Source organism: Triturus cristatus, chromosome 7 (genome assembly GCF_964204655.1).
Source record: "Triturus cristatus chromosome 7, aTriCri1.1, whole genome shotgun sequence".
Taxonomy (NCBI): Eukaryota; Metazoa; Chordata; class Amphibia; order Caudata; family Salamandridae; genus Triturus; species Triturus cristatus.
Genome location: NC_140590.1, coordinates 687,834,462 through 687,856,982, shown reverse-complemented (window position 1 = coordinate 687,856,982; position 22,521 = coordinate 687,834,462).

Genomic DNA, 22,521 nt, shown 5'->3' with positions numbered 1-22,521 from the left:
TATTGAATCTTTCATCACACAACAGTGGGGCTCAGCGAATTATCCTTTTTGAAAGCTTTAAGTAACACATTGATGTGTCAATCTGATTCTGATGTCATTTTGCTTAAAGGACACCTCAGATATTTTCCTAGAATGCAGATTCACATTCACATTCAGATTCAGAAGTCAATCCATGACTTGGATGCCAGAATTTATCACATAACAAAAGGGCAGAATTTATTTTAAATTCCCAAGTAAACAAATGATCAAATAATTTTCTTTTTGCAATTTTAATTCAGACATTACAATGAACACAATTTGCACTCTGTAGTTCATGAATAGGTTACTAGCATTAGTACCTATAAAAATAAAAAAAACAGAAGACTTTGAATTTTGCATGCATAGTCATCATCATCTACAAAATCGTCATCACTACTATTTGTAAAGCCCTTAAATCCATCAAGTAACCAAGCGCCTTAATTGCTCGTCATCATTACTTTACCATCCATGGTGCTGCATGACCATGATTTCACAGGTACACGCTTAACACATTGAGGCTTGCTGAATATTATTAGCAGGATAAGACAACAAGCAATGACCTAATGTCATTAATTGTTTAGCATATTATATTTGGAAATTTAACTTTTGTCTGTCCATACAATTTTCACTATGTGAAAAAATCCTGTTTTGTGATTCACCTGGCAAAGTGCATCAGAGTACCATTTGCTACCCCTCGTGTGCACCTAGTGCCCATTAGGGTGTCATGCTCATAGAAAGAAATGTGGATTCATTTATAGCTCGGAAATTGCAAGTTTTTAAATTATGCATGTGAAGCATGTGGTAAAATTCTGTGCTATAGACTGGTTGGTTAAGGCATAAGGCTCCCTTTAATTCACCCCAAAGCCCCCACCTCCGATGGCCTGTCAGATTTCATACCTTAGCTCAGGGACCCCTGATATTGTCATCCACCAATCACGATGCTGCTATTGAAAAGGATCCTCTCTAGGCTCTGAGTTGAAAAGGAATTCTTCTAGCGAGAGCCAGTGAGAATGGAAGGCAGCAGTGGGCACAGACATACCTGGGAGTAGATTACAGAAGGCTCGCGGGACGTCTCCTCTTCAGCTCAATGTTTAAAGCTGCGTTTGTTCTCATCTAGCCGTGCTGGGGTGAACCAGCCGTCGAAGCGGGGCAGCGGAAACCCTTCTGCCTCAGAGAAGGAAGGCATGGGTGGCCGGTGCATGGGCACTGCTGCCCGACTCCCTGAGAGACTTTGCCTAGCGCAGCCTCCGGCTTGCTCCATATAGCTCACTTAAACCAAATATTGATAAAAGTGCCTCTGCCTGCCTCCTGTTATCGGAGCGAGCCTTGATTAGCACTTTGTGCGGCGTTGGCAGTGTGTGAATGGCGGCATTGTTACCAATGCAGACAGCATGCCCTAGAAACAAAGGCAGCAGCCGGGGTTGCCTTTCATGTCGCGGGAGTGGGTTGGCATTCCTGAGGCATGAGCGCTGCCGCACTCCGCGCCCTGCTTCAGGCCGCTCGACAAAGGCGCGAGGGCACCCGGCCCAAGCTGTCCCACCAGCCTCGTGACGTCAGGATTCTTTGTGTCTCTATAGTGCTGCCGCTAACCAACACCGCTATCGTGCTGTTCACCACGAGAGAGTGAAAATACAACGAAAAACACAACAACGTACTGTTCGTAAACTGAGCACCTGGAGGAAGAAATCCATCCACCTTGACATTCAGGGCAGGTGCTAGCAGAAGCAATGCAAGGCAGCTGCCTTAAAGCGCCGACTGCAAGGGAAAGCAGGAGAGGCCGGGCTGCAGGTAAAGTGTACAGGTACAGCCACTTTCAGTCGGTGGGAGAGTGCATAATAAGCTAAATTAAAATGCACCGTCCCCATTGTCAGTACACACCCCCTTACAAAGTCTGCTCGTGTAGATTGTCAAAAATGTGAAACGGAATTGAGACTCTGGCAAGAAGAAAACGAGGAAGGCCTTCGACTCTCTTTCCCACCCCACAGACTCCTGAACACCGACGGTTCATAGGTAGGCCCGCTGCGGACGACAGCAGACATAGTTGTATAGGGGTGGCCTCTGTATGGGGCTCTGCTAAACGTCTTCAAGCCACTTGCCTCGCCTACCACATTTCTCAAATATCTGTTGTACGGTTGATGGCTTTTGGATATGGCGTCACATTTAGATTGGGGCTGTCAATCACCCTCACACTTCAGCCTCTTGCACTCTCTGTTCCTGTGCTGCAAATTGAATTTTCTGCTATAAGATGGTTGTTGGGTGAACTCATTCTTGTGATGGCAATTAAATCTTCTCTGTGTGCAGGTCTGTGCTGGCCATGCAGAAACTCCTGGAATTAGATTGCATAGTGTGCCCTGCAGACATAGAAACAAAAACAGATTGTATTTGTCTTTACTGGATCTATTTTTCAGATGTTCAAGGAATAAGAAAGTGTATGAAATGCCTTCATCCATGCCTTAGAATAGCTCCCACATAAGTGTATTTTAGCACCAAGCATTTATAGTATTGCGAAATTCCAATTTTTAACGCATGCTTTCCAGTGACTCCAGACACACCAGAAGTTGAGCTGTCTCATCTAATATTCTGTGACCTAGATGTTTGCAGCAGGCACATTAACCAGCTGGACTTCTCTACCAGTCCACACAGAACAATCTTATTTCCAAAAGGTCAGAGTAAGAAAACATTGTGTGGTCATAAGAGGCAGTGGAATGTGCAGCAAGAATCTCCAAAGCTCGATTCAGAAACTGAGGACTTTCATTATGTTTTGATCACAAACATGGATTCTATCATTGAGAGGTTTAAAGGTGGCCACTGAAATGGTTTAACCACCAACAAACCAAGTCCTACATTTTGCATTGGTATTATACAAATATTAATAATCATTTGTGCTTCATATTTGCAAATGTAACTTTGCCAAAATAAGGTTGTAGTAAGAGTGAAAATAGATCTTAAAAGTTTTCCCAGCACTCCCTTATTTCCAGGGGGTAAAGGGAAAGTCTTTTCTTGACATGTTAAACATTTTTTCGAAATAAAATCGTTTCTTATTAAAATGCTCATCTCTGCCACACGTCTGTGGACTCTTGGTGATCACCAAATCCATACAAGTTGTGGTCAGAAGACTACCATGCACGGATTTCCAAAATGTTTGGGTGACGTGTGCCAAATATAGTTATAAAACTTGTTAACCAGCCCCTTCGCACTGTTGGAATGGTTCTTGGAAATATAACAGTAAAACTGTGTTTTTACGAAGACTTTACATCACAGATCTGACATTTCTAGGTACTATAATAACAGGTGCTATTAATATCTAGTTCAGTGACACTCAGTTTACAGACTTCAGAGGGATGAAAAACTGAGCTCGTGGTCCATGAACAAAATGTAAAATCACTCTACAAACCCTAGCTGTGGTGATGCGCGATGCGGCAATGGTTTGGCCCGTTATGGCATACGGGTATACATGCGCTGGTACCAGGAACACACATGACGCACGGTACTCTGGTGTCGGAAGTACCGCCCGAGCGAGCGCTTTCTTTTATTTGCCCCGTAGGCCACGCCTGGCCTGCGGATGACGTGCAGGTGTGTTCCGGTTGGGGCTCCTGAAACACAGGAGCGCTGACCATTACATCCCTTCCCAAATCAGTCTTTGAAAACAAAAGTTCAAACAGTCTTTGCAACATGCTTACAGTTCGGGGTACCTGTACACAGTCCAGTAGCGTCGGCTCCGGTAGCATCAGCAGGTGAAGTCTCGCAGCCGTTGGTTCGGGCGAGGATTGGGTCGCAGGTTATATCTCTGAGGATAGCTTTGTTGGTGTGCACTCTCGGCAGTATTCTGCTTGGAGACAGGCAGGGGAGTGGCGAGGTGTTGACTTTCGGTCCCCCTGTGTCGTTACCGCCCCCCGATTCTTCGCCTGAGGCTTCCGGAGCTGTCCTTGTTGTGCCGCTTGGTCGACCCTCGATTGGTCCTGTAGGATGCTCAGCGGGGACTTCTTTGAACCACAAGATGTTTCTGGATACTTCCTCATTCCCTTTCTTCGCAGTTACCATGGTCCCATTGCTGGCAAAGACCGTCCTGGCGCCAGGTTCTTAGTTGGTTCTGAATTTTCCTCCTGGCCGGTGGTCTTTAAGGATGACGGTTGCACCTGGTCAGAGGGTTCGTGGTACTACACGGCGTTGAACGCTGGCTCGCATATTTTGGTGTTCTCACCGGTTTTGTGTCTCCTCGGCTTCCAGAGGTGAGGATGTCCACCCTGGACAGGGGGGATGCGGTCTCTCCTTGGACCTTGCAGCATGAGCGACCAGGGGCTCCTCTGCGTGGTGCAGTGCGGGGTGCTCCTGTATTCTCTCAGAAATTCGTGAAGTCACTTCTCTGGATCAGCCTGTTCTAGCACAGCAATGTGGAACATTTTATTAAAGGTGCGCATAAATCTTTCAATGTCGCCGTTCGCCTGTGGCCATTGTGGCGTGACACGGCGGTGGTGTATTCCTCGCTGTCTTAGGAATGTGGCAAACTCTGAACCTTGAAACGATGGCCCGTTGTCACTTAGGAGTTCGTGGGGGAATCCAAACATGGCAAACACTTTTTCGAGGACAGGGCCCACGTGGGTGAATGCGGTTGAAGTTACAGGCTCTACTAGGGGGTATTTTGAGAATGCATCCACAATTACTAGCGTATGTTTCCCTCCTGGAAAGCTTCCAAAGTCTACACTCACTTTGGACAATGGGGTGGTGCATGCTTCCTCGGTAATCACAGGGGTCGGTCTCTCTGGGGCGCTTGTCAGTTGGCACGGCGGACAGCGGCGGACAAAGTCTTCGACCATTTTCTCCAGTTCAGGGAACCAAACCTTTTCCCTCTTTCGGGCTTTCATTTTCGTCGCCCCTTGGTGGCCTCCGTGAGCCAGTTGAGTTGCTCAGTGTTTCAATGCTTGGGGTATCACTAGCCTTGACCCTCTTAGCAGGATTCCGTCCCCTGTGGTGCTGAGTTCGTTTCTTATCCGCCATATCTTTGTAAGGTTTTCTCTATCTTCTGGGGCCCAGGAGCTTCCCTGTCGTAGGTAATCTGTCCACGACCCTTCCTGGACAGCTCGGAGGGTTCGGACATACACTGCATCAGTAGTGGCTGCTTCTTTGATGTCGTCGAGGGTCATAGTTTGGAGACATGCACGTGTCCCCTTGTAGCTCCTGCGGTATTGGGTGCCTTGACAGGAAGTCAGCGGGGTTTTTGGCTCCTGGCCGGTACACCACCTCCATTTCATACGACTGCAACTGAACTGCCCATCGCTCAATCGGGGGGTGGTGAGGAGCTGTCTCTTTGAAGAGAGGAACGAGGGGCTGATGGTCGGTGAACACTGTGAAGGGTTGCCCGGTTAGGTATAGATGAAAATGGCTACAGGCCCACTTTATGGCAAGCGCCTCCCGCTCGATCTGAGCATACCTCATCTCAGTGGGGGTGAGTGACTTGCTGGCGAATGACAGGGCTGCCCATCGGCCTGGTTCTTGCTCTTGGGCTACCACTGCCCCTAGTCTCACCAGGCTGGGATCAACGAGCACTTCGGTTTTCTTGGCCAGATCTAAGTATGCGAGCGTGGCTTCTTCCAGGAGTTCGTATTTTGTTCCATGGAACGCCTCTTCTTCCTTCTGGCCCCATTGCCATTTAGTGTCCGTAAGGGCTCTGAGCAGTTCAGATCGGGTTGCCAGGCCTGGGATGAACCTCCCGCAGTAGATAGCCATCCCTAGAAAGCTTCTCTCCTCAGTAGGTGTCGTTGGAGCGGGGGCATTCTTGATTGCGTGTTACTTCCTCAGGTCCACTTGGATGCCTTCCTGGTTGAACACATACCCAAAGAACTCGAGGGATGGTTGGAAGAATTGACACTTCTCTTTGTGAAGCGTTGCCTCGTGCTCGCTTAGACGTTTCAGGGTGTTGCGGAGATGCTTGTGGTGATCAGGTGCGGTTGCTGAATGAATCAAGATATCGTCGCTGATGTTTAATACCCCTGGTAGGCCTGATAGCATCTCGCGTATTGTGTTTTGAAACACCTCTGCCGCCGAGGATATTCCAAAGTTTAGCCGTTTGTACCTTCTCAGTCCTAGGGGGGTGCTGAAGGTGGTGATGTAATGGCTTTCTTCTGACAATGGCAGCTGGTGGTATCCTGCGTTCAAATACATTTTTGAGAACCACCTCGACCCGTTGACATCTGCAATGATATCGTCCATCGTTGGTGTGATGTGATGTTCTCTTTTAATGGATTTGTTGGGTAGCCTTATGTCGATGCGGAGGCGTATTGCCCCTGGCTGCTTTGGTTTTTCCGCGATGACCTTCGGCAATACCCAAGGTGTCGGCCCTGAGACTTTTTCGATGACGCCTTGCTCTTCAAGGGTCTCCAGTTCTTTCTCCACCAGTGGCCTTAGATGAAACGGCACTCTTCTGTGGTGTAAAGCAACTAGGGTGACCATCTTGTCAATGTGTAGCTTGATGGGGGTCACACTTGATGCACCCGAGCCCTTGGAATAGTTTGGGGAATTGGTCGAGTAATTCCTCCACTTTGTGGGTTTGGACTCACCTGGCAAACGAGACTAGGCCCAGGTCCTCTGCCATGTGGCAGCTCAGTAGGGTGTCGGCCTCTCTGTCAATCACATGAATAGTTGCTGTGACCTCTAGGTCATCTGCTTTGATTGGGTCTGATATCTTCCCTTTCAGCGGAAGAGGTGTATCGGCCCCGTACGCATATATTTTGGTCTTTGACGGGGTCACTGGCGGGCATGGCCACAGACGTCGATACTGTTGGAGGCCCATCACATTCACCGACGCTCCGGTGTCGATGACTGCCTTTATTTCTGTGCCGGCGATTTGGATCATGCAGGTTGGCTGTAGCCTCCGGCGTCGCTTAAGTTCCTGTGTGAAGGATATCAGGTATACCTCTTCATCGTCCTCCTCTGATGATGCATCGATTGGCCCTTGGTACCTTCGGCTAATCCTTGGAGCCTCTTCGGAGGGTGCTGCCTCTGCCACAGACAGTTGTCGTATCGCCCGTGATGGAGGTCTTTGGGTCCTGTGATCTCGGCCTCTATTCTTTCTTCGGCACACGGTGGCAAAGTGGTTGAGTATCCACAATTGGTGCAGGTCTTCCCCTGCGTGGGACAATCTTTTGCCGCATGTGGTTCATGGCCAAAATATCCACATCTCGGTCTGGACTCTGGAGGCCTCGGGCTTCGTTTTTTAAAATGAATCCATCCTGAGTTTGGTTCTGAGGTCATCCGCCCGCTTGGTTTTGACTGTGTCGGTCCGCCCTTGGGGTTTGGTGAGCGCCTGGTCCATCTCGTTTGCTCAGCACGCAGACAGGTCATGGGACCTCGCCAGTATTAGGATGTCTTCAAGAGCGATCTTCGGTTGGCGTAAAATGAGTCCTCTCAGGGTCTTATCTCGACATCCCTGGATGAGGTGCATCCTGATTTCCTTTGGCTGGTCATCTTCAGTGCATGTGCTGGCGAGTTCGCGTAACCGGGCGTAAAACGTGTTCATCGACTCCCCTTCCCTCTGACGGGCTTGACGCAGCTTAAAGCATTCAAAGTCTGGGTTGAGTTGGTGGTTGAAAAGGGTGTCCAACGCGGTGACTGCTGCGCCGTAATCCATGGCCGCCCCTGTGTTAGGTAAGTGTTTGAAGAGTTTAAATATCTCATCACCAGCATAATGTAGCAGCAAAGACCTTTTTACAGCTTCATCGGTTTTGCGGGTTGTGACAAAGTAGTTGTTGAGGCGCTCAATTCAGATCTTTCACCTGGGGGGATGACGTCGCCGGATCCTCCAGTTCGCTGAATGGCGGCAATACCCCTGAGGCCGCATGCTGGAAAGGGAAATGGGTTGGTGCTGTGGCTTGCTCATTGTTCCCCATGATAGTATCAGGTGAGTGAAACGGGTAGATGGGGATCCTGCGGTCGGCTCCAGTCCACTGTGTGCGGGCAAGAAGTGGCAGCAATGTGGGGAATAATTTGGCAGAGCGGAGCTTGGCTTGTCAGCCCTCTTTTGTGCAGTACCGGCTGTGTGGCTCCTGGCGGGGCGTGGCCTATGTGCACGGTAATACCAGGAGGCAGGTGAGCGCCTAGCAGCGCGATGTTCCCTTCCCTGAATCCTCGATTGGCTTGTCAATGGGGTGCACTCACCCGTAGGAGTCGTTGCACACGTGCAAGCGACGCCCAGCAGCTCGTGGAGTCGCGGTTGCAGCTGAGGAGTGCTGCGCCCGGTTGCGGCGGGCGGAGCGGGCAGCCAGAGAGAGCGAGGATCACGGGCCCCCTCATCGCCAGTGCGGTGACACGCGATGCGGCAATGGTTAGGCCCGTTATGGCATGCAGGTATACATGCGCTAGCGCCAGGAACACACACAACACACGGTACTCTGGTGTCGGAAGTACCACCCCGAGTGATCGCTTCCTTTTATTTGCCCCGCAGGCCATGCCTGGCCTGCGGATGACGTGCGGGTGTGTTCCGGTTGGGGCTCCTGAAACACAGGAGCGCTGACCATTACACTAGCCATGCTAAGTTGTTCAAATTCTCATCAGGCAGCACGTTGGCACTGAAGGCTTATCCCCTAATTGGCTAATCAATTATATTACAGCTCGCTACCAGCACGTTTTTGTCGCAAAGGTGCAAAACTCAAGGCTGAGGGTTCTGTGAAACTGGAAAGCAGCCAGAAGGCGATTCCACCAGGAGACCAGCCATCACAGGATTGCTGGGTGCTAGAGGTGGCCATCCTGCCCTATTAAGGGTGCGGCGACCTTCACTAATTTTAAATGTTTATGCCATTTTCCAACATGCAACGTGTGTGGACACTGGCAGGAATACACAGAATGGCCCTGACGCACAAGGAGAAAGCTCTTAGCGCAGTAGTGCCTTTTTTTTGTTTAGAGAAAATAAACACCTATTTTGAAAGTTTGGATTTCATAAACAAAAAAAGTTTCCAGAAAGGACACGTTAAACATGGCAACCACTCCGCAAACCACAGGGCACAGATAACCTTGCCAGGCTGGCAGGGATCTGTAAATAGGGTCGACGGCCCTCCATCAGGTGGTGTAGTCTAGCTGTCCGGCGGACTAGCTGTCATGGCAAAAAGGTCCCCTTTAATAATATTTCATATTATATCTATCTCACTCGTAGCTTCCACTGGGACAGGCTCATGACTGCACTGTAGTCCTTTCATTCATTAGCCATGATATAAACGTACTCCAGTGACACTTGGTTCCTTATGTGATTCCCACTGCATCTCCCATTGCTCTCTTTACAAGCTGGAATTGATTAATTCATTTTTCATTTGTAATAACACTGTCAAGGGAAAAAAGTATTCTAACAATGCCATTTCGTCCATCCTTTGTTACTATTGTTCTTCCTTACAGTGAGTGAGATTCACTGTGAGCTCGCACCTCATTTCTTTTTTTTCCATTTCCGCACAGTCCCTTTTCCTCCACCTCATTTTGCTAAACAACTTATGTGCCTTGCCTAACTTTCTTCCATTTTTTTCCACTCCAGTCTCGGTATATCGCTTGCTTTCCGAGGGGGAGAGGGGCGGGTACCTTTACACTAGCTCCTCTTCTATTGCCATGTCGCTACTCCACCCTACCCTAGAACACCTGCCTTCTTCCTCCTTGCTTATTTATTCATTGGTCCTCTGCTTCCTTCAGTCTCATCTTGTTTTACGATTTTCTTCTATGCTCATGTTAGACACAGAAAACAGACAGTGGGTTTCTTTACTTTCTTTACATTCAATCTACCATCTAACGTCAGAGCAAGACCTCTGACTTCTGGTCTGAGATCTGCTCTCTCCCCAGCAGCTCCGCTGTGCCTTGCCTCGCCGCTGACTCTGCTGCATTCACCTACCTTGTGTTCAAGGCCGCTGCGCTCCTTGCTGTGCCTGTTTGTGCCTGCCAGCTAGGTCAAGCCTGGTCAGTGCCCCTCGCTGTGTCCTGCACTGTTGGTTGCCTGTTTTTACTGAAAGTGTACTGCTCGTATTGTCTAGTTGTTCAATTTCTCTGCCCTGTGCCAGTTTTGTTCTTGCGCGCCCGGCTCTCGCCCTGCTGCCCCTGTTGCCCCGCCCCCCTGGCGAGGCCCATTTCCGTCTCCCAGCTGCTCCCCCCTCCCCTACTTAATAGCTGCAGCTGCGTGGTTGCACCACTGGCACGCTGAAGGCACTCCAAAGGAAAGCCTGTCTGCGCCTGTTTGTGACCTGACCATGGCCAGCGCCAGGAACCCTGGATCTCTGACCATCCACCGCTACGACTCAGCTGCCCTCCTCGCATTCAAACCCAAAGGAACAACCTCTACCAGCGTTCCACGCCAAACACAACCCATGGTCAGTTCTCCTGCCATCACTGCAGCCAGAGCTTCACCACCGCCCCCGCCGCCAACACCGCCGATGCCCTGAGGTGCATCCTCCTCAATGTGCACTCCCTGCAAAGACACGCCATAGAGATCTGGAACCTCCTAGACACTCTCTCACCAGACGTCGCCTTCTTTACAGAAACCTGGACCAATGCCTCCTCCCCACCCAATATCGCCATCGCCATCCCGGATGGATACAAGATCCAGAGGAAAGACCGCCCCATCCACCGGGGGGAGGACTCACCATTGCACACAAAAACTCCCTCCGCCTTTCCACCACAAGCGACGCTTTCTCCGCTGCCGAACACATGCATTTTCAAGTCCAGACCAGCCCCAGATAAACACTCCACCCCTCGCCTACAGACACCCTCTGCCCCGGGCTCTCTTCACCGACACCATCACCGACCTCATAGCACCCCACGCCATCGCCTCCATGGACTACATACTCATCAGAGACCTGAACTTCCACTTCGACACGCCCAGCAACCCCAACTCCACCACCCTCCTGGACAACCTCGCCAACATCGGACTGAAACAACTCATCACCACACCCACCCACAAGGCAGGACACACCATCGACCCCGCCTTCGCAGAGGGAAAGAGCATCCACTTCAGCCACACCACGCAACCCCCATGGAGTGACCACTACTGCGTACACTTCCTAGTCGAAAAACCCAAACCGCCCAAACAAACTCCACGCTCTCTGCGAAGAAACTGGAGCAGAGTTACTGAGGAGCAGCTCAACGCCACCCTCAACCGAGACACCCCCACCGCTGCAACCAACGCCAACCTCTCAGCCAGGGAACTTCACACATGGATCTCCAACTGCACAGACAAGCTTGCCCCGCTACGCAACTCTGACAGACAGCACCCCAGGAAAGCCACCTGTTTCACCCCCAAACTCCAAGAAGCCAGACGCTCCTGCAGATGCCTTGAGAAGAACTGGAGAAACTGCAAGACACCTGAAAACCACAGCAACTACAAGAACACTATGACGGAATACCATCAATGCATCAGAACCACCAAAAGAGCCTTCGTCCACAACAAAATCCTCGCCAACTTCAGCAACACAAAGGAACTTTTCAGTGTCATCCAGGAATTCACCAAGCCCCCCAGCGAAACACGACATCACCCCCTGCCAAGGCCTCTGCGACAAGCTCGGAATGCACTTCCCTAGGAAAATCAAGAACCTCCACTACAACTTCAACAACCAATCACCTGACTCCACCACCACCTCATCCGCCAGCAATGCCAGCCAGCCCACCATCTCCTCCTGGACACCGATCACGACCAAAGAGACAGCAGTAACCATGAAAGGCATCCACTCCGGGGCCCCCACAGACACCTGTCCACCGCACATCTACCACAGAGCCACCATCGCACCAGAACTATGACACACCATTAAGCCACCTTCAAGACCTGCACCTTCCCTGATGACTGGAAACGTGCAGAAGTTAGGCCCTTTCTTAAGAAGCCCTCAGCAGATCCCACGGACCTCAAAAACTACCGGGCCATCTCTCTCCTCCCCTTTCGTGGCAAAAGTTGCTGAGAAGACCGTCAATGCACAGTTAACAAGCTTCATCGAAGACAACTCCATCCTTGACCCCTCCCAATCCAGATTCCACAGCAACCACAGCACCGAGACCGCCCTACTCGCCACCACAGCCATTATCAGCAGCCTCCTCGACCAAGGCCACACCACAGCCCTGATCCTACTTGACCTGTCAGCAGCATTCAACACTGTCTTCCACTGCCACTCGCTGCCAGACTACACGACGCAGGCATACAAGGAACCGCCCTCGACTGGATCCGCTCGTTCCTCACCGGCAGAAGCCAAAGAATCAGACTGCCACCCTTCCTCTCCGAACCCACGGAAATCAACTGCGGAGTACCCCAGGGATCATCACTCAGCCCAACTCTCTTCAACATCTACATGGCCCCCCTCACTGACATCGTCAGACAGCACGGCCTCAGCATACTATCCTACACCGACGACACCACAAGCGACGCTTTCTCCGCTGCCGAACACCTGCATTTCCAGGTCCAGACCAGCCCCAGTTCCACACTCCACCCCTTGCCTACAGACGCCCTCTGCCCCGGGCTCTCTTCACCGACACCATCACCGACCTCATAGCACCCCACGCCATCACCTCCATGGACTACATACTCATCAGAGACCTGAACTTCCACTTCGACAACCCCAGCAACCCCAACTCCAAAATCCTCCTGGACAACCTCGCCAACATCGGACTGAAACAACTCATCACCACACCCACCCCCAAGGCAGGACACACCCTCGACCCCGTCTTCGCAGAAGGAAACAGCATCAACTTCAGCCACACCACACAACCCCCATGGACTGACCACTACTGCGTACATTTCCTAGTCGACAAACCCAAAGTGCCCAAACAAACTCCACGCTCTCTGCGAAGAAACTGGAGCAGAGTTACCGAGGAGCAGCTCAACACCACCCTCAAGCGCGACACCGCCACCGCTGCAACAAACGCCAACCTCGCAGCCTGAGAACTTCACACATGGATCTCCAACTGCACTGACAAGCTTGCCCCGCTAAGCAACTCTGACAGACAGCACCCCAGGAAAGCCACCTGTTTCACCCCCAAACTCCAAGAAGCCAGACGCTCCTGCAGATGCCTTGAGAAGAACTGGAGAAACTGAAAGACACCTGTAAACCACAGCAACTACAAGAACACCATGACGGAATACCATCAACGCATCAGAACCACCAAAAGAACCTTCGTCCACAACAAAATCCTCGCCAACTCCAGCAACACCAAGGAACTCTTCCTTGTCATCCAGGAATTCACCAAGCCTACCAGCGAAACACGACATCACCCCCTCCCAGGGCTTCTGCGACAAGCTCGGAATGCACTTCCCTAGGAAAATCAAGAACCTCTACTACAACTTCAACGACCAATCACCAGACTCCACCACCACCTCACTCTCCGGCAATGCCAGCCAGCCTACCATCTCCTCCTGGACACCGATCACGACCAAAGAGACAGCAGTAACCATGAAAGGCATCCACTCCGGGGCCCCCACAGACACCTGTCCACCGCACATCTACCACAGAGCCACCATCGCACCAGAACTATGACACACCATTAAGCCACCTTTAAGACCTGCACCTTCCCTGATTACTGGAAACGTGCAGAAGTCAGGCCCTTTCTTAAGAAGCCCTCAGCAGATCCCACGGACCTAAAAAACTACCGGGCCATCTCTCTCCTCTCCTTTCGTGGCAAAAGTTGCTGAGAAGACTGTCAATGCACAGTTAACAAGCTTCATCGAAGACAACTCCATCCTTGACCCCTCCCAATCCAGATTCCACAGCAACCACAGCACCGAGACAGCCCTACTCGTCACCACAGCCATTATCCGCAGCCTCCTCGACCAAGGCCACACCACAGCCCTGATCCTACTTGACCTGTCAGCAGCATTCAACACTGTCTTCCACTGCCACTCGCTGCCAGACTACACGACGCCGGCATACAAGGAACCGCCCTCGACTGGATCCGCTCGTTCCCCACCGGCAGAAGCCAAAGAATCAGACTGCCACCCTTCCTCTCCGAACCCACGGAAATCAACTGCGGAGTACCCCAGGGATCATCACTCAGCCCAACTCTCTTCAACATCTACATGGCCCCCCTCACTGCCATCGTCAGGCAGCACGGCCTCAGCATACTATCCTACACCGACGACACCACAAGCGACGCTTTCTCCGCTGCCGAACACCTGCATTTCCAGGTCCAGACCAGCCCCAGCTCCACACTCCACCCCTTGCCTACAGACGCCCTCTGCCCCGGGCTCTCTTCACTGACACCATCACCGACCTCATAGCACCCCACTCCATCACCTCCATGGACTACATACTCATCAGAGACCTGAACTTCCACTTCGACAACCCCAGCAACCCCAACTCCACCATCCTCCTGGACAACCTCGCCAACATCGGACTGAAACAACTCATCACCACACCCACCCACAAGGCAGGACACACCCTCGACCCCGTCTTTGCAGAAGGAAACAGCATCCACTTCAGCCACACCACACAACCCCCATGGACTGACCACTACTGCGTACATTTCCTAGTCGACAAACCCAAACCGCCCAAACAAACTCCACGCTCTCTGCGAAGAAACTGGAGCAGAGTTACCGAGGAGCAGCTCAACGCCACCCTCAACCGCGACACCACCACCGCTGCAAGAAACGCCAACCTCGCAGCCAGAGAACTTCACACATGGATCTCCAACTGCACTGACAAGCTTGCCCCGCTAAGCAACTCTGACAGACAGCACCCCAGGAAAGCCACCTGTTTCACCCCCAAACTCCAAGAAGCCAGACGCTCCTGCAGACGCCTTGAGAAGAACTGGAGAAACTGCAAGACACCTGTAAACCACAGCAACTACAAGAACACCATGACGGAATACCATCAACGCATCAGAACCACCAAAAGAGCCTTCGTCCACAACAAAATCCTCGCAAACTCCAGCAACACCAAGGAACTCTTCCTTGTCATCCAGGAATTCACCAAGCCTACCAGCGAAACACGACATCACCCCCTCCCAGGGCCTCTGCGACAAGCTCGGAATGCACTTCCCTAGGAAAATCAAGAACCTCTACTACAACTTCAACGACCAATCACCAGACTCCACCAGTACCTCACCCTCCGGCAATGCCAGCCAGCCCACCATCTCCTCCTGGACACCGATCACGACCAAAGAGACAGCAGTAACCACGAAAGGCATCCACTCAGGGGCCCCCACAGACACCTGTCCACCGCACATCTACCACAGAGCCACAATCGCACCAGAACTATGACACACCATCAAGCCACCTTTAAGACCTGCACCTTCCCCGATGACTGGAAACGTGCAGACTACACGACGCCGGCTTACAAGGAACCACCCTCGACTAGATCTGCTCGTTCCTCACCGGCAGAAGCCAAAGAATCAGACTGCCACCCTTCCTCTCCGAACCCACGGAAATCAACTGCGGAGTACCCCAGGGATCATCACTCAGCCCAACTCTCTTCAACATCTACATGGCCCCCCTCACTGCCATCGTCAGACAGCAAGGCCTCAGCATACTATCTTACACCTACGACACCCAGCTCATCCTCTCCCTCACCAAGGACCCCACCACCACCAGACTCAACTTCCAGGAAGGAATGCAGAACGTTGCATCCTGGATGAGCAACAGGTGCCTGAAACTCAACTTGGAGAAAACAGAAGTCCTTGTCCTCGGAACCACCCCGTCAGCATGGCACAACACCTGGTGGCCCACCGCCCTCAGCACCCCTCCATCCCCCCAGACCATGCCAGAAACCTCGGCATCATACTCGACTCCTTCCTGCTTCAACACCCTACGCGTTCTCCGTAAGACCTTCAACTGGATCCCCCGAGTCAAGGAACACAGTCACACACGCACTAATAACCAGCAGACTGGACTACGGAAATGCCCTCTATGCTGGCATCAACAAGTTTCTACTCCGCAAGCTCCAGATGCAGTCAGACTCGTCCTCGGCATTCCTCAAGACGAACACATCAGCCAACACCTACGGAACCTCTATGGGCTCCGCATCGAAAAGAGAGTCACTTTCAAGATACTCACCCATGCCTACAAATGCCTCCACGACAGCGGACTCCAATACCTCAATGAGAGAATCACCTTCCACGTACCAAAAAGAAACCTCCGAAACACCAAGCTCACCCTCGCCAAAACCCCTCGCATTCGCAAAGCTAGGACTGGGGTAAGAGCTTTCTCCTACATCGCTGCTAAGACCTGGAACGAGCTCCCGATCGACATCAGACGTGCCCCCTCTCTGAACACCTTCAGAAAGGCCCCCAAGCCAAGGCTCTTCAACTGAACTCAACTGCTGACCCCCGCCCCAGCGCCTTGAGACCCTCACGGGTGAGTAGAGCACTTATAATTCCCTGATTGATTGATTGACTGATCTTTTTATCGTGTAACAGACTTCCAATTCCTTTTTAGGAATTGTATTACTTTTCCTTTCCTTTTTTAAGCATCACTTTTATTGTTATGTGAATTGTATATACCAGAGTAACATACTGCAATCAAAATACTAAGAAAACAACAGTAACCAAAACAAGAGTGTTCTTCTCTTGCACGGCCCACAGTAAAACAAAGCACATATCAGAACACTTCCCATGTATTCAATTGTAGCCCCCAATATAAAGTCATAGCTGTTATGTAGAACACTTACACTCCCCTCACCCCCATTACCTCTCCAAGTAGGCGGCCACTGCTAGGCCAGGTCTCATGTCCACTGTCGGGCCTCAGATTCAAAGGAGGGTAAAGCGTACAAAAAATGAACAGAGACGAAGGACTAGCCAAAGTAGATAAGTTTATGGGCTGAAGAAAGCGGATCACACGTGGAGTGTATGTAAAGTTGTAACTACAGCAAGTCCATAGAGCCACAGGTCGTGGCGGTGCATCTCATCTTGGTTCTCCTTCTTACTCCTTAGCATCTACAATTTCCTTTGTCCTCCTGTCAATTTAAATACTATCCTTTTATGGGGCGTTGAGGAAGGGGTGGGTGCTGCATTACTCTTAATTTGCCCCTGAGTTAATTAAGGATATTGTTAACTTTTTGATTTGAAAATAACTTTTGTTATTAGTGTAATTTTATTATTTGTAGTTTTTTCAAACTGGATGCATCATGTTGTCATTCTCCAACATGGGTATTATTCACTGTATCTGATTTTAATTGCTTAAATATTGCATTTTGTTGTTTTACTACGTTCGCTTGTATTTCTTATTTCCACTAGTCCACCACATATCAGGCAGAGCAGGCTCCCTTTCTAAGTGTGTACCAAACTGACTCGGTTTAATAATATGGCAGAATTGTCAATATATCACATTTCCAAGCTAATGTTAATAGAAGAGGCTCATTCTTGACAATAGCAGAGTCCTGTCTAACACCCTTCCACCAGCACCTCAGAAATGTGCTTGCACAAATAACAAACATTTCAAATTGTACACATTTTGTGGCAGAAGAAAAGCAGTGCCTGTTTAGCACTGTGCGGTTCAGTAAAGACACGCCCATTGTGTAACCGTGAAAAGAGAAATAATATAAACTGTAATCATATACCCTGAGATACAATGCCCATCCATGCCATTGACTATAACTCCTGTGCCATAAAGTAAAAAGCCAGGATTTTGGCTATTAATGTATGGCACAAGGCTGTCCCCACTTGCCAGACTGATCCAGTACATATCTCTGTGATCATATATTCCATTTTATTTGTTGCTAGCATATCAAGGTGCTGCAATCCACTACTGGTCGCAGCAGATATATTTTAGTGGTACTGGAGTGCTGTCTACATATCACAGAGATCCACCATTAAAACCCTGATGTCTTAAAGAGGCCAATAACATGAAGTAATACGAGTCCAACTTAGTACGCCCGTATGCTGCCTTATAGATCAGCATGCACAAGACTTTTCTTAATCTCTTGAACGATACATGCTATCTGATTTTGTTTATGCTTTTTTGTTTGATCTGTTTGTTACGATATTTTGCATAATACAGTTACAGTTCAAATCAGGTGAAATGAAAACACAAGGGTGTTATTAACTGATGTGGATACAAAATACAACACGTATAGGAACACACTACAGTTGGTTTGAGGGGGTATGCATACCCTGGGTCTGGAAGTGTCAGTCAGTGTACAGCTATAATGACCATATCAATCCATGGGAGTGACATCAGACATGTATAAGCTAATCAACTATAAGCAACCAGTTAGCTCAGAGAGAACAAGAGTAAACATAATGGGAAGGGGCTGGACTGGGCTGGGTCCCATTGTTCCGTGCCACCTCCTCTACCCGGATCTTCAAAGCTGATCTCAAATCTCTCCTCTTCCAAAGACACTTTGAGAACTAATATTTTCATTCTCAGGCCCCTCTTGGAAGTTCGCTCCTCAATGTAAAATTTAGTATTTTTTCCTGTACATTCCTCTCTCCTGCGTGCTTTATCAGAATTTGTGTCTATGTAACCTACATTTTTAGTCTCCTGTTTTTCTTTGTAATGTTTTATTGTGTTCCACTGTTCTTTTGTAACCTAACTGGCTCTATTGTACAGCACTACTGTTTTTTTTGCAATGTTTTATTGTGTTCCACGGTTCTTTTGTAATGTAACTGGCTCTATTGTACAGCGCTCTGACACCTTCGGGTAATGTCCGCGCTTTATAAAAATGCACAAATAAATAAATAAATAAAGCAAGGTGAGGGTGATGGGGAAACAAGGAGGGTTCGCTGTCTCTCAATACCATTCCAATTTGCCTTGAGTGAGTTACGTCTCTGAAAAGACGCGCTGTGTGCTACGCTGCTACGAGCACGAAGAATCCACGGAAATTTATCGTTCCGGGATTTGAGGAGTCCACTGTTGCAAGGAGGCACAAATGCCCATGCTGTATACTACACGAAGGTGACGACCTTTAGCGCTTCACACGGGAGGAGAACTATGCACGACGTGCCGATTTCCCCTTGATAGAATCATCTATTTAGGCAGCTGAGTGCCCCTAACTCTGTCACAACCTTTTGGTGCCACAGAATATATGATCTAAGAGGATCAATGAGCACAAGGTGCTGAATCTCCCACTGAATAGGTGGCCGCGCGCCCGTATTTCTTTGACAACCTTTCTGTGCCAATGTGATTACGACCACAGAGGGTTTGAATGCCCGTCCAAGAAGATTTTCATGAGCTACAGGAGTTAGCAATATTAAGCATCCCATACACTACTAGAATCTAAAGTTCAATAGGCTATACACAAGATACCCTTCTCTCTCCGTCCTGAAGAAGACCCGTGTCTGATGCTCTTAACTAGCACTTATACCAGGGTCGAAACGTCGACGCATAACTAGAAGCATCACAATCCGAAATGACTAAAACAAAAAGGGTCACTTTGAGATTTAGTATATGTTCTCACACTACCCCTGAATGTAATGTTGTAACATAATGTTTTGTATCTATATGTAATTTGTTGTGATATATGTATCTCACACCCCACTTCCCTGTTATCACTTTGACCTTGTGTATATATCCTGTATTCTAAATCTACATGATTTCTTCATATAAATGTTGGTTACATTCAAATTAACATAATTGATTTGTGCTTTTTAAACAATACATGTGTTTAGACAATTGTGTGCTTTCCACATTAATTGTATAAGAAGTAAAACATTCTTGATTTTGTTAAGTGTGTTGTACGTTTAACGCATAGTCCCCAGGTTCTGCGCTTTACTGGGTAATATTGAGTGAGTTACCATCTTCACGATGAAAGTCAAGTTTTAATTAGTACACATCTCAATATATACACAATTGAACAGTACAGCTACTAATAGTATGACTTGAGTAGGTATGCCTTGTCATGAATGGTTAATGGTTCAGTAGTGTCACTGGTTCTATCTCAGGATATAATGCAGTTTGGAGGGCATTCAAGATCATGTCCTAATTGGATGAAATGGGGTATTTAAGTAGTCCTAGTGTATCCTCTCTGTGGAGAGAGACTCTTTCAGCTCTAGCCCAGTTGAGGATGTAATGTGACCAGGCCATTATAGATGGTGGTTCACAGGATTTCCAGCACTTTGTAATATGATGTTTGGCAAATATAAAGCCGAGGTCCTGAAAACATGTAGTGTCCCGGTGCTTTTTATCTCTCCCTGGATTATACCCAATACACAAACCTCCTATGTGCACGGAAGTTGCAGTTCGGTGCAGGCAAACCAATTGTGTGTGACCCCATCTCAATATTACTGTAGTGAAGAAAATGAACATAACATATGTAAAATATCAGCATCAGGGTGGCTGTAGTGGGGGCAAACGACATCTAGCCTATGAAAATAATAGTCCACCTTCTCAGGAGTGAGGTATTCGTATGTATAATATAGAACTGCATCACCTGGAACCTGGCGTTGTGAGGGATGTGAGTGGGACCTGCCAGAATCATGTCTTCTTCCTTAGAGTTGCATGGGCGGGTCAGCTCCGTCTCCTAATGACATCACAATGAAGTCAATGTCCTGGCAGTTTGCAATCGAAGTGCATCCACCAAAAACTGGGTGAGATCTTCCATCATGGCTGGCTGCAGGCGCCAAGTGGGAACTGGAGAAGGCCTAGTGTCCCATGTAATATATTGCGTCTTTGTGATCAAAGTGAGTAGGGCCCATATAATCAGCATGATCAATGGAGGGTAGTAAATTGGGTGTGCACAATACCTGGTCTATCTAAATGTGTAATTTATGTGGGTGAGAATAAAAAGAGTACACTTATATTGAGGGATTTGCTGGACATCCACACGTCTGGCAATCTCCACTGGTGCACCCAATCCCTCAGCAGTGAGGCATTAGCCGAGGCCACTGTGTAGTGTAAGGGGGGAAAGGAGCGATCCATACTTTTGTCCAAGATACTATTAAAATCCCCATCCACCAACCATGGGAGGTCACACAACTTGGATATTACCTGCAAGAGTGATTGCAAAAAGGAACCTTGCTCAGTATTAGGGGCAGAATATTACCTAGCCGGAGGAGATGACCATCCAGTCTTACCTTAATGAAAATGAACATACCCTCATTATCTAATACGACCTCTTCTGCCACGAAGGGAGTCCCTGGACGAACCCAGATTAAACCCTCAGTGGGCATAAGAGGAAAAATTTGTGAGGAAATCCTGTCTCTTCCATCTGAGTTGTAATTTAACTGCTTCTGAATGTGTGAGAAGCGACTCCTGCAGTAGAGCAATTTGGGCATTGTGACATTTGAGATATGAATATACTGTCTAGAGACGAGATGGGGTATGCATACCACAAACTTTCCAGGTAATAATGTATTGAGGTGTCATGTTATGCCTGGTTGAGAAGTGTGTAATTTTGAAGTCTAAGTGTACTTGTAACTACAGGGAAGAGCAAGGTCGAATGCCCACATAGGATAAGTGCAGCACCAACACAATATAAAGCTTGATCCTGGTGTCAACGTGGCAAACTGTTAATACCAAAAGGGGTGTCCTCAGGAGTAGCCTGCCCAAACTGAGACACAAACTACATCTAACAAAATGAACCCTCAATGATGTGAATGTGGGGGTGAGTGGCCTTGCAGGTCCGACAGAACCAAATCCCCTATCAGCACCAGAGAAAGGTGAAACCCCAGGAATCATTCTGGCAGTGAATCAAATGCAGATACCATCCAGACATGTCCTCCTAAGGGAGACATTGAGCAACTCACCCACCACCCCCAAAACCAATCCTATTCAAGCTAGAAAAGCAACATATGTAAGCTACATATCATGAAAAGGAAGTGGAGCGGACTGCAAAATCAGCTTAACCAAAACAGATAATAAGTCAAATAATGTTATCTGACACCTGAGGTGTGATATTTGGTAGGATTGTCAAATCGTTGTCTGTTGGGCATGCTACAGAGGACTCCTCATCCCCAGACGGTCGAGCAGATGCTGCATCTCGGTCAGAACAAGTAGAGGGATTGGTGATCCGTGCTGCCTCCCGGAGTGCCTGCCGACGATGAATGAAAATCTGTTCCAAATTCAGAACAGCCATCGAGCTAGAAGGACTTAATTTTCCATGCTGCCGGCATGGTCCAGGTGGGCCCATTGGAACTCTCCGCTCTCCTCCCCCACCACCAGATCAGGGACCAGAGAACAGTCCAGAGTATTCAAGCCAATCCCAGGCATCTTGTGGCATTTCAATAAATCTCGTTTTGTCAGCAGCGACCAAACGTAATTTCGCTGAGAAAAGTAAAAAAAAAATGATATCCAGTGTTCAAAGCTGTTGCTGATAGGAAAGAACAGCACTGGCATTGTACTCCTGTAATATATTCCGAAAAGAACATCCCACGTATGTTTTCCAACCTGACATCCTGCAGTTTACTGGTTGCACACAGAATGGAGTCTCTGTCACAAAAATGTAGTATTTTAAAAATGAACGGTCGAGGGCCAGCACCTGGGGCAGGTCTCTGAGAGGGAATGTGAAGCACCCTCTCGATATTGAAGTAAGATGACAAGGAGGAACCGGCAACACTTCCCTGAGCCATCCTTCAATAAACACAACTACATCCTGGCCCTCGGCCTCTTCAGGAAAGCCAATAAGGTAGACATTG